Consider the following 12153-nt stretch of genomic DNA (forward strand, 5'->3'; position numbering starts at 1 on the left):
CTTAACAATTAGCTATCAGGAATCCCGTGGTGGTTTCTTCATGCCTCCATGCCAACAACAGCCAGGGCCAGAGGCATCCTGTTTTCGGCTTCTCTGTCTGCACATCTGAACGTCCGTGGATCTGTATGTCCCATTCTCGTAAACGCTATATGTTACGTAATGTTTTGAAGGAATCCTTTCAAGTTTGGCACAAATGTCCTTTTAGAGTCATGGTAGAACTGATTAGATTTTGGTGGTCAAAAGTCAAAGTTCAAGGTGACCTCACGTTCTTTTGAATGTGATATAGAGGGAAAATGTTCACTTGAACTTAAGGATGAACTTTTTAGAATTGGTCAAAGGTCATTTTTGGCCATAACTCATGAACTCATACAATAATTATGACACAATTTAACATAAATGTCTAGTAGGATATATGATGAAGTGATGACATTTTATAGCCAAATGGTGAAAGGTCAACCTCACTGTAACATCATAACGTTCTGCAAAAACACTTCTGTCTTATATTTAGATGTGCAAATTCCTAAAGCACTTCAATGGGTTATTTTTAAGAATAATAACAAACTGTTTTACACTGAAGGACTTGTTGCTCAAAGCCTTAGCAAATAAATATGAAAGTATATACATGACTAGACAGCACTTAGTAGTTAAGTGGGGACATATTGCATTTTTTTGACCCATTATCGTCTAATGCGAGGCAGCTGTCCCTCTCCTGATGGCAGCCTAGAATTATCATCCATCATGATTAATGTTGTCTGTGTGTTTGTGTCCAACTTAATTATGCATATGAAAAATCTAGTTTAAAAGAGCAATTTTTCCTTGTCAAATGGTTATTATTGATCACATATTATTTCCATCCCATGGGGTAAGTTATTATTGCCGCTCCCCACTCTCTGCTGTGCTAAGTGTGATGCTTCTTCGAGGGAGTGATTCAGAGCCCAAAGACATCAAGTATCAAGGGTATACATATTTTACATTCATATAATAATCCATCCAGTGCAGTGGCGGCTGCTGGTCTTATAATGAGGGGAAGCTCATTTTCGGCCCTACATCATAAAATGTGTCCGTTTATTTAAATGTAAATTCGCAGAGTGACAGAAGAGAGTCGCCAAACACAACGCTAGTCGTTTTTAACAAAGACAAAGTCGCTGAGGATCAGTAACGTCTCCAGATCAACTCCGAACAACGGAATTAAAAACTTGAAAACTGCTCCGGTGGATGCTTATACTTCAAGATCGCGGATTCGCTCATTTCGCTGTCAATCAAAAAGGGACTCAGCCTCAGACAGATCATCCAATCATCATGCAGAAGCCGAGCGTCCGGGCCAGCCCACTGCCCCATAGACCCCCAGAGACGCTGAGCGTCCGATGGGCGGGACAAAGCCCAGCATTTATCCAATGACCGTCTAGTTTCGCTGCAGTGGAACAACCCACTCTATGCTTCCCCATTGAAGTCAGTAGACGCTTGGCGTCTACACTGTGTAAAGCACTGTGGCGCTGTGGCGCTGCGGGGATGAGAAGGAAGTTGTGTCGGTTACCTGTGATAAGTAGCTGATTCTGAACAAAAGATGAACGTGTTCTAGCGCATATTTAGTCAATGAAATATACACACAACAGCACATATTTGACCACTTATTTTGTTGACATTTTAGGGGAAGCTGAGCTTCCCTTGCAGTCTTAGAGCAATCGCCACTGATCCAGTGTGATTTGACTAACAGTAAAAGAGAAGTGGCCTCTCAGTGAAACTACCCTGAATAAATAAAGGTTAAAAAAAAAAGAAATAAGTAATTACAATATGGTTTTATAGGGCGGAATGGTGGTACAGTGGTTAGCACTGACCGTTCTCTGTTCGAACCCGCCAGCCGGCTGGGGCCTTTCTGTGTGGAGTTAGCATGTTCTGCTCGAGCCTGGGTTCTCTGCAGGTACTCCAGCTTCCTCCCACAATCCAAGGACATGCAGGTTACCCTAAGTGGTGACCCTAAATTGTCAATAGGTGTGAATGTGAGTTTGAATGGTTGTTTGTCTCTATGTGTCAGCGCTGTGATAGACTGGTGACCTGTCCAGAGTGTTACCCGCCATCGCCTAATGTCAACTGCGATTGGCTCCAGCCTGCCCGCGACCCTATAAGGACAGTTCTCAGGCCGGATGGCAAACTGTCAAACAGAGAGAAAGAGTGGTAAAGCTTTAATTTCATGCCTCTTTAGACTGATTATTTTACCCCAGTTGTCATGGTGTGCCCCTTTTGTATTGACTTTGTTTGGACGCATTATGTTTGGATGTTTGTCTGTTTCCTGCTTTATTTTGAAGTAACTTTCCTTTTGTGTCCGCTGTCGTTTTTACTTCCTGTCTTTGTCTTATTTTCCCTCCAGTATGATTGTCTACCCCGTCCTAATGTGCTGCACTTGTGTCTTGCTACCTGCTTCCCTTGTTTGTATTTAGTCTCTGTGCTCCCAGTTGCCTTTGTCAGTTCATCTTTTTAGCTCGGAAGCATTACCTTTTGTTTTTAAAATTCGGTTTTCTCATCTTCTTTGTGTTTCTTACCTTTGTTAAATAAGTCTTTGCATTGCACCTGCTCTGCCTCTGTGGTTTGCATTTGGGTCAAGCATTCCTTAAACATGGACACTATAATGGACACAGAAGACACTTCCTTTGAAAAAGAGCTCAAAGGAAAATGACTTTCATACAACCTCATGCTTCTTTATTGTGAGTGGTTAAGGGATATTTGCAGGGAGTACAAAGAGGCAGCTCTTAGGACGGCACCCAGGGAAATGTCCAAAGAGACCATGGTCGAAAAGTTTGTTGCCTGAATGGCTTTTGGACTTTGTAAACACCCCAAATCTCCAGCTGGTCTCCCAGTCGTCTAGCACCAGGTCCGCTAATTGAACCTGCTGTGCCTCTGTGGTCTGCATTTGCATCCAGCAAATCCTTAAACATGACAAGAACTCATAATAAATGCAGACACTGATTTCTGCCTTTGGATAATCTCCACAGAAGGCAAGAAAGCAGTTTCTACCATCAAAATCTGCCCTCACAGCTTTATTGTCCATTGTAACAATAATGTTAATTTTGATTATTTACTGGCCATTGCTAATAGAAATTAAATGCATCCCTGCTATGCTAGGTGTCTGTTTCTCTCAGTACTAGTGTATCAACATTTATATCTACATTAATATAAATGTACATATCAAAAATGTGATATATTTTGGGATGCAACTTTATCCACACCAAATCAGATGAATTTACTCGAGCCAAAAGCTATGATGGAAGATAACAACTGTTTTGAGATAAAAGAAAATATGTTTTAAACTATATGAAAATACTCTGATATAATTAATATTTTGGTTAACATGGTTTTTCCACATAAGAAGTGAGAAAAAAATCATACACTGTGGCTGTAGGCACATCTAGGCTTACCTCCTCATTGAAAAATCAGGGTCAGGCCTTATGCCCTGACTACCACCGTTGCTCACACCAGGTTGACAGGTGAAACATCCGTGCGCATCAACATGGTTAGTCTTAGAGGAAACATCGGAAAGACTCAGCCACATGTCTGAGCCTCAGTCAGACCCAGACTCAGATGAAGAGTCTGTTGTGACCAAAATCAGCAAATAGTGCACTTATCAGAACAGTTAGTAATCAGACATTTTAATGGAATAAAGTTTTTACAGACAGTACGTGTGTGGGTTTTTCATTATCACTCTGTACAGTGGTCACAGATCAAAGGCCATCAGCAAAGCTTTTACACTATCTTTAAAGGTCACGCTGGAGCTTTAGGAGGTGAAATGTATACTCAGCTTCTGGATCTTGTTATCTCTTCTGTCAAATTCCTCTTTGCATTTCTTTGACCGTATATCTCCCTCCCTTCATGCTCCACCATCTATATTTCAGTATTCTGTGTCTCTTGCTTCCACTGTCACAATATTCACTGGTATTACACAGAAAGTGATAAGTCACTGCACTATATCGCTATTTATATCTTCTCTGGCATACCACACACAGAATGCACATCACTTGGTGTTCCCTTTTCTCTGTCTCATCCTGTGTTTGGTCATGTAGATTCTCAGAACGAGGGTTCAATCCATAGAAGTCATACAAATTAGCTGGAGTGGTTGGGAATAACTGTGCGGGAAACAAAGGACAATTCAAGTCAATCAAACACTTCCCTCACTTCCTGCTCAAATTGTTACTCTAAAGTGTGCAGTCTGTTCCAGTCTCTGTAGATTTTCATCTCGTTCAATACACAGACACAGATGGTGATGATGAAAGAAAAGATAACATTTTCGGATTTTTCATCTACAAAGAATAGCTCAACAACAAAGCTGTACAAAGTCAAGTCATTGAAGTTTTATTTATATATTCCTATGTCACAAATCAAAAAATACAGGTAATACCTTTTATTAAAGTCTTCATTATATAATGACTGACATTGATGTAGACTGCAACTTGACTGCTTGTTGGAGGCAATCAACTACTATTGTAATTATGAAATTAAAATCCATAAACATGTTGTTTCTGATCAAAGTACTAACATCATAAAGTATGTTTTCATGTCATAGATTCTTGAAACAATATAGTAAATGTGTTGTAGGTAAATGGAGGCGTCTGGACTGTCGCATCAGAGAATGTGTAGTTCAGCATTTTGGGAATTAGGCTTCTTTTCAAGCGATAGCCAAATGGAAGGGGCTGTGTGTGCAGCATCCCAGAGTCTTTTTCCAAAAAGTAAGACTTGGTGTCATTATGAAAAACAAACAACAACAACCTGTGCTTAGCGACCACAGCTACTGAAGGCACAGATACAGCATAGTCATATCGAGCGAATGAATAAACATCGACAAGACATAGTTCCAGCTCACAGCACCTACTAAAATCACAAACAAATTAACTAGCATATCGTTCTTTGGCTGCTATGACAAACTACATTATAACATATGATAATTTAATTCACCCCTTGAGGACATCTGACCTTTGAGTGCACAGCTTCCATCCCTGAGCTATTTTTTTAAGGCATTTTTATATCTTCCTGCCTCTCAAATTTTGTATTGTGTATCTATTTTCTCAACCTATCCCTCATATGCGTCGTTAAATCCAATTTGCTTTAACTGCAGTCACTGACTCTAGCTCTGCTTGGTTTTAGAAACAGTATCAGCAGACTTACCCAGCACTTGTTAGCAATCCTTGCCAACACACAGGAAGGTTACTGCTCTTATCTTGAAGATGGAGAGTGTATTCGCTGTAACAGATAGGGCTGGCTCAAGGCAACTTTCCCAGAGTCTTTTTTTATTTTCAGTTCAAAGAAAAGGTTGCATTCTGTCAAGAGGTCAGGCTGATGGGCTGGATTGTTGACTAAGTGACTTCAAGCTACAGTCTGCTAGTCTGCTACAGGTTGTTAAATCTGATCAGAAAAAATACAACAGAGACGAATGAGCCAGAGCAGAGAAAAAAGGCAAGAAATACATCTCTCCAGTTCATGTTTTCAGGCTACAGTGGCCTCAGACCTCAATTAATTATAAAAATGGACACACACTTTTTCGAACAGACCAATGCAGGAAGGCATGAAGGAAATATATGAGTAAAAAGGAATTGTCAGGATACTCATGAACAGGAAACAACTCATATAAGGCATTAATTACGACTTTTAAGTAAATGACATCATGTCAACTGGGTGAGGGAAAGAAAAATCGTATTCAAATGGAGACAAAAGAGGCATTCAAATATTAGATGAAAATTCAGTCCTGAAATTGTATGTAACTAATTATTTGATGTCAAGGATGAATGAATGATCTGATAATCTAAACTGCCTGAGACAAAGTCATTTTCAATTCTTAGTTTAGCCAACAACAGTAGTGTAGTCCCTCTGACAGAAAATGAAATAAAGTTGACTTACATCATACGTAACAAATCAATAGCCGAAGTTGATGCCTTGTGTATAAAATGCTTTTGTATGTACACGGCACCACTTCACTGGCAAAATAAGCTCTATGCTTTCTGAATAGCCGATATTGAACGGGAGAAGAGTACTGAGTGACCGAGAAACACTCCTGTGTCACTGGCATTTTTGTGGCATGAATATAATTCACTCACAAATAAGTCTACCAGCAGAAAATTACATGCATTTTGTGACATGTTTAGCAAATAGTACTTTCCCATCTCTAATTAAGTACAGCTTTTCATGAGCAGAATCTTCTAATCAGTTGTGTATGCATTAAACAACACAATAGCTTATGGGATCGGTTGATAACTCAGACCTGCCGAGAACCAAGAGAATCGCACTTTAACATCTGGCATATGTATTTGTGCATGCGCTATAGACAAAAAAGAACACTGTAAGACATGGTTTAAGATGCATTGGGCCAGAGCTGCATTATTTATGACTGTTGAAGATAGATGTTGAGACATATGAATAAAAATCATTACTAAACATTAACGGTCACCTAAGTCAGTGGGCTTCGTGGTCTGGGGACCATGACTATCTGTTCAAAAATTCATGGCAATGAGAAAGGGTTGAGGTATTTTAATTTGGACCAAAGAAGTGGACCAAACAACTCAGCGAGCACAACCGACTGTCAATGACATCCTGATAGCTAAGAAATCGTTGCATCATTATTCAAAGAACAACTATAGGAAGTGATTAAAAGCATGTTATTAAAGTTTCATTAGCCCTGAGGTGTGAGTGCAAGCTTTACTGCCTTATTAATGTATCAGTAATTGTCTGTGCATCAACTTTACACCTACTTCATATGTTAGTGAGGCCAACATGACATCTCAGCACAGTAAAAACGAATCATTCTTTGACAGCATTTCGATAAAAACATGCTAGAAAGTCTTGTCTGAAATGTTTTGAGGATTTGTCTCTTACTTGTGTTAGTTTTACTGGAGCACAGAGGTGAAGATGTAAACCCACTTCTTCTGTTTTCAGTCTGATGACATGACATAATTATTTTTTACATCGGTAGGACAAATGCAGAATATTCACATCAAACACCTGATCTTTTATAAGTGAGGTTATATGATGACATTTCTGACATGCAGGGTACAAAGTGTATGAAGTAGGACAGTCACCATCCAGCATCATAAAGAAATAAAGCACAAGGATGGTGTTTGCTCTTTTAGCAAAAGCCCAGTGAAATTTCATTAGAAAAAATAAAAAGCTTTTCGCAGCTTCTCAGTTGCATAGTTTGTCAATGGGGAATGAAATAGTGGCAGGAAAACAGCTTCAGAGGTGGCAAAAGAAGGGCATGAAAAGGTGAGTGTATTAAAGAGAAACTGAACCACAGAGTGACAGTCGCTGACTCAAAGCTCTTTTAACACAAAGTGAAACGCTGACATCAGAGAGAAGCCAGTGGCACACACACAGGGACTTTCAGCCGTGTACCGGTATGGGTGTGGGTGTCACTGTGTCATCTGTGGCTATGAGTGTGTCCTGCGTTGCACATGATTGCACCAATACTGAACTTTAATTTATGGGCCACAGAGAGAGAGTCCACAGAGAGAAAAATGATGATTATGGTCCCGGTGAGTTCTACTCGTAGGAGTGGAGGGTTATCTGTCACTGTGTTTCAGTCCCTGGGTGATGAAGAGATGCTCCTGCTGTAAATCAATTAAGCTCTACTGTTGGACCTGAATGATGATGTAGTTTCATGTCTGTTTTATAACTGTGACCAACAAGCTTTTCTGCAGATTAAGAGGTGGGCTCTTGTCGCTCCTTCACGCACAGCTAAATATGATGTGTCCAGGACACACATTTACTTTCTGCAACAAAAGCTACAGAGGTTTTGAGTTTCTATTTGGGAGAATTCAGTCATAAAATAATTGGAGTTATGTAGTGTTATCATGTCCTGCTTTCCTGGGTTCTTGGCAGATCTGCATTAGGGCTGCACAATTAATCAAAGAATAATCGAAATCAATATCCAAATCACAGGAGCTGCAATTCTTTTGATAAAAAGGTAAAATGTGTCACAACATTGTTGTGCATTGTTAGCGCCAACAAATCATATTCTCCAGATGTAAAGGAACATGTTTGTTTGGTACAAGACCCAGCAAAAACCACATCATCATAATTTTTATATTTTTCCAGTGAAAATTAAATTAAAAAACAACCATTCCAACTGAAATCGCATATCGTGATATCTGGCAAAGTACTTGCAATATTATTATTTTTTGTATATCGTGCAGTCCATTGACTCATATGATACTAAACACAAAATTAAAGCACTCAGACACTGTGTAGGTGGCGGTGGTAACAGTCTGAAGACAAACTAATGACACCTGCACACTTGAAACCACCTCAACTTTTAACGCCCGCTTGACAACTTACTTTCACAAGAAGGCCTGGTGACAAATGTAGCAACTGGTTGGATGATAGCTGGAGTTATGGCTCTGCCACAGCTCTACAGTTTTTTCTCTTGTGTTTCCTTGTTTTTTCCTTGTGTCTCCCCCTCCACTCTTGTCTGTGTGTGTGTGTGTGTGTGTGTGTGTGTGTCTGTGTGTGTGTGTGTGTGTGTGTGTGTCTGTGTGTGTCTGTGTGGGCGTGGCTTCTCTCTCCTCGCTCCTGGAATCACTCCACACCTGCTACCCATCAACTCAACAAGCAACCTGTTTAAGAATCCCGGCCACTCTCCACTCATCGCCAAATTGTTCCGTCTGCTTAGCGTATCCCAGCGCCAGCAAGCCTCTGCCCTCACCGCCACCACTGCCAATCCCTCTGTCTTCACCCCTGCTCTCATCCTCAGGCAGTCTCCACCATTCCCTGCTTCAACCCTCCTCAGTCAGCCATCAGTCCGCTCCAGCCATCAGCTTCTTCAGAGTAGCTCTTTTGTCAATAAAAACCCTACAATAGTCTGAATCTGCTTTCGAGTCCTAATAAAAACTTTTACACAGCCTTAACAGATGGGTCCCAATTCAAGAGCAACATCCTTCAAACTAAAATAAAATGTTCTGGCTTACAGAGGATTTGCACTTTGTTTCCCCAGCTGTGCCTGTCTTTACTGTGGCCTCGCAAAGTGCCACTCTTCCTACCTAGCAACCTTGACAACACGTAACTTGAAGTTTAAGGCCATTGGTTGTAGCAGTTGTACCGTTAGCATTTCAACTGAGCTGAAACCCAGTACTCACATTTAAAAGTGTAATCCTTGGGCTCTCTGGCGGCATTATTTACTGCCATGTTATTTTCATAACTGGGGCACGATGAGTCTTGGGATAGGCTGGACCGGGAGAAGGAGGATGCATTTGAAGGAGCCTTTGAAATGGGACAGACTAGTCGCCACCCTGTGATGCAATCAGTCTTCTAATGCAGCCTGTGAAGGATGCGGCTATTGACTCCTTTCCAGATGACCAATTTTACTATAATAGGCCTTCTTGGGGACTCTGCAGAGTGCTGCTGTTTGTGGATCTCTTTGGTTGACAGCCAGGGCAGGTAAAAGAGAGCAGGCAGAGTGTGTATGATAAATGTGAAAACGTCATGACTTACACATTTGTCAGCTGGTTCACTACTGAGTTGTCACCATCATCCCATTCCCCTCATTTTCCTGCCAATTTATTTAAGCTATAATTATTCTCTGTCTTTCAAACAACCACATTCTGACTATTTCAAAAACTAATTTTCTGTCCCTCTGTCTCCTGCTGTCAATTTTTTCTTGTCTGCCCTCCCTCTATCCTAACAAGCGCAATGTTTTTTCCAGCACCCCTGATGTTTTTCCCATCTCTGAACTTTTTTATTATTTTCTTTCCTTTTCTTACATTAAGAATAGGAAGTGTTTGAATACAAATGCTTTGCTTTTCAGTGTGTGGGTGCCTTTATATTTATTACCTAATATGTATGTGTCACGTTCACTCTCAGTGCTAGGGCTGAAATAAAAATTTCTCCCAGTGGAAATCAGAAAGGGTCTGTCCCCACATTTATGGTCCCATCTCAACAAAGTCACAGCGGCTCTGTATTGTCGGGCATGCACAATGACTGCTGTCCATGTAACATCAAATGTGACAGATTTGCCACAATAGTTCCCTTAGTGGCAGCTGAATTAACATGGCAGACACATAAGTGCTGAGTGGACTGTGTTCCAGCACTGTTGGTACAACATGCCACCAGGCATTTAAATGACATATGCTAGGATGCTTGTGAAGCTGTCTATATGTAATATTACTGAACTGGTGAAAGTTAAGACCTGTAAAAAAAATCAGCATGTGATTCTTTACATGAAAGCTAATTTTAGAATGAAATAACCCAGCAAAAAGCAGCATTAAAGAGGCTAGTCGTAAGTTTTCTCTGCCGTTTTTCTCTTGTCTTTATAATACAAAAGGTTATAATACATCCTCTGAGCAGTGCTACGTCTTCAGGACAGATTGGAGGTTGCAGTGATTCGCTAATGGAAAGGAATGAGATTGGCTGGGGCTGGCTAGTTAGCATGCTAACTTCAGTAGAAGAAAAGACATGATAGAGACAAGAGTTAACACTGGTGTTGCTTTCCACCACTGGAGACAGCTGTTGGTAAGTAAAGGGATGAAGTTTGATGCTGAACTCACAATGTTTCAATAGCAAACAGCAAACAGCTAAAAAATTGTACTGTTTTCCAAATGATTTAATACAATGAGGCGTTTTCACCACTATGGCCTTACTTGCTGTGATATGACCAGTAGATATTACTGTATAACTGCAGATATTGTGTATGTAGTGTATAACTGTAGTTGACAGTCTCTATTCCCCTATATCTCTTTAGAGCTGGAAAGGAAAAGTGAGCAGTATATATGAAGCACCAGAAATGGATTGAAGATGGAAAATTTAGTCAGTGGAGCAGAAATCAAATTTGGATATCAATTTAGAACATTTCAGAGTTTCCCAAAACTAAAAACTTTACACTTTAAAAATAAAAGATGAAAGCCTTCAGAGAGACTGGGAACCTTGTAACTTGTGCATCTTGGGAGGACAGCGGGATACTTCATTATTTCAGTGACAACACTTGGCACAAGGAGGAACACGGAAGTGGATGATTCATATAGAGGTGTGGGTCTTTGGTGTATTAGTAAAAAAAAAATGTGTTATACTCTCTGCAGGGGAACTTTAGGTCAATGTTATTATGTTCAATTACCTGACTGCTGCAGGGAAGAGTTCTGTATCTCTTATAGGGGCCATAGCCACATGCCAATTCAGGCTCTTATGCGAATAAGAGCTTTCACTTTATAGTGTTTGTCTTGTTTAAACACTGTACCCAACAACCTAAATGACCAGTGGTGTCCATGCTCTGATATGACCGATAGTAACATTTCCTGACAACAGGCTACAATGATAAACATGCGGTTTAACTCATGGAACGGTCAAGGTGTTAGATACAAATACAACTTGGTTAGGTTTAGGAAAAGATCGTAGAACGGTCATGGGTAAAGGAAATACTGTAGTTTCACATGGGAAACAGACAGTGGGCTCCTGTGTCAAAGTCCAGTGTTTTGTCAAAGTATCCATCCACAACAACCTCTTCCTAATGAGGACGTTGTCACTCTATATAATATGTCACAACTCGGCTCATGAATTGTGTCAATCTATCTTACATTACCGAAAAGAAAATTAACATTCAGATAAACAAAATACAAGAGAACCAAATGGGATGGAGGCCAGGGGAGAGAGAGGGACTGGCTGACTGCCATTCACTTATATTGTGCAGACAGACCAGGTGACCTGAACTTTCATTTGATGCTTGTCAAAACTACGTGACTTGACTTCCTCCTTTGTCATGCCTCCAGGTTGTATGTCTGTCCGTCCATCCCATCTTTTTGAACGCAATACCTCAAAACCACCTTGAGAGAATGTCTTCAGATTTAGTACAAACAGTCACTTGGACTCCAGGATGAACTGATTCGATTTTGGTATGCAAAAGTCAAAGTTTAAGGTCACGGTGACCTCATGTTCTTGTGAATGTGATATATCAGGAATGCCCAGTGGGCATTTCATGACATCTGGCACAAACATTCACTCCAGTTCAGGATGAACTGATTACAATTTGATGGTCAAAGGTCAAGTTCACAGTGACCTCACAAAACATGATTTTTGCTATAACTCAATAATTCACACACTAACACAAATGTCTAATAGAATAAAATGAAGAAATTATGAAATTTTATGGCCAAAGGTCAACTTCATCATCATTTTCATTCTGGTCATTATTTAATG

The sequence above is a fragment of the Seriola lalandi genome, unplaced genomic scaffold (assembly GCF_002814215.2).
Source record: "Seriola lalandi dorsalis isolate HSWRI2012SDOR001 ecotype SW California unplaced genomic scaffold, Sedor1 jcf7180002054689, whole genome shotgun sequence".
Classification (NCBI taxonomy): Eukaryota; Metazoa; Chordata; class Actinopteri; order Carangiformes; family Carangidae; genus Seriola; species Seriola lalandi.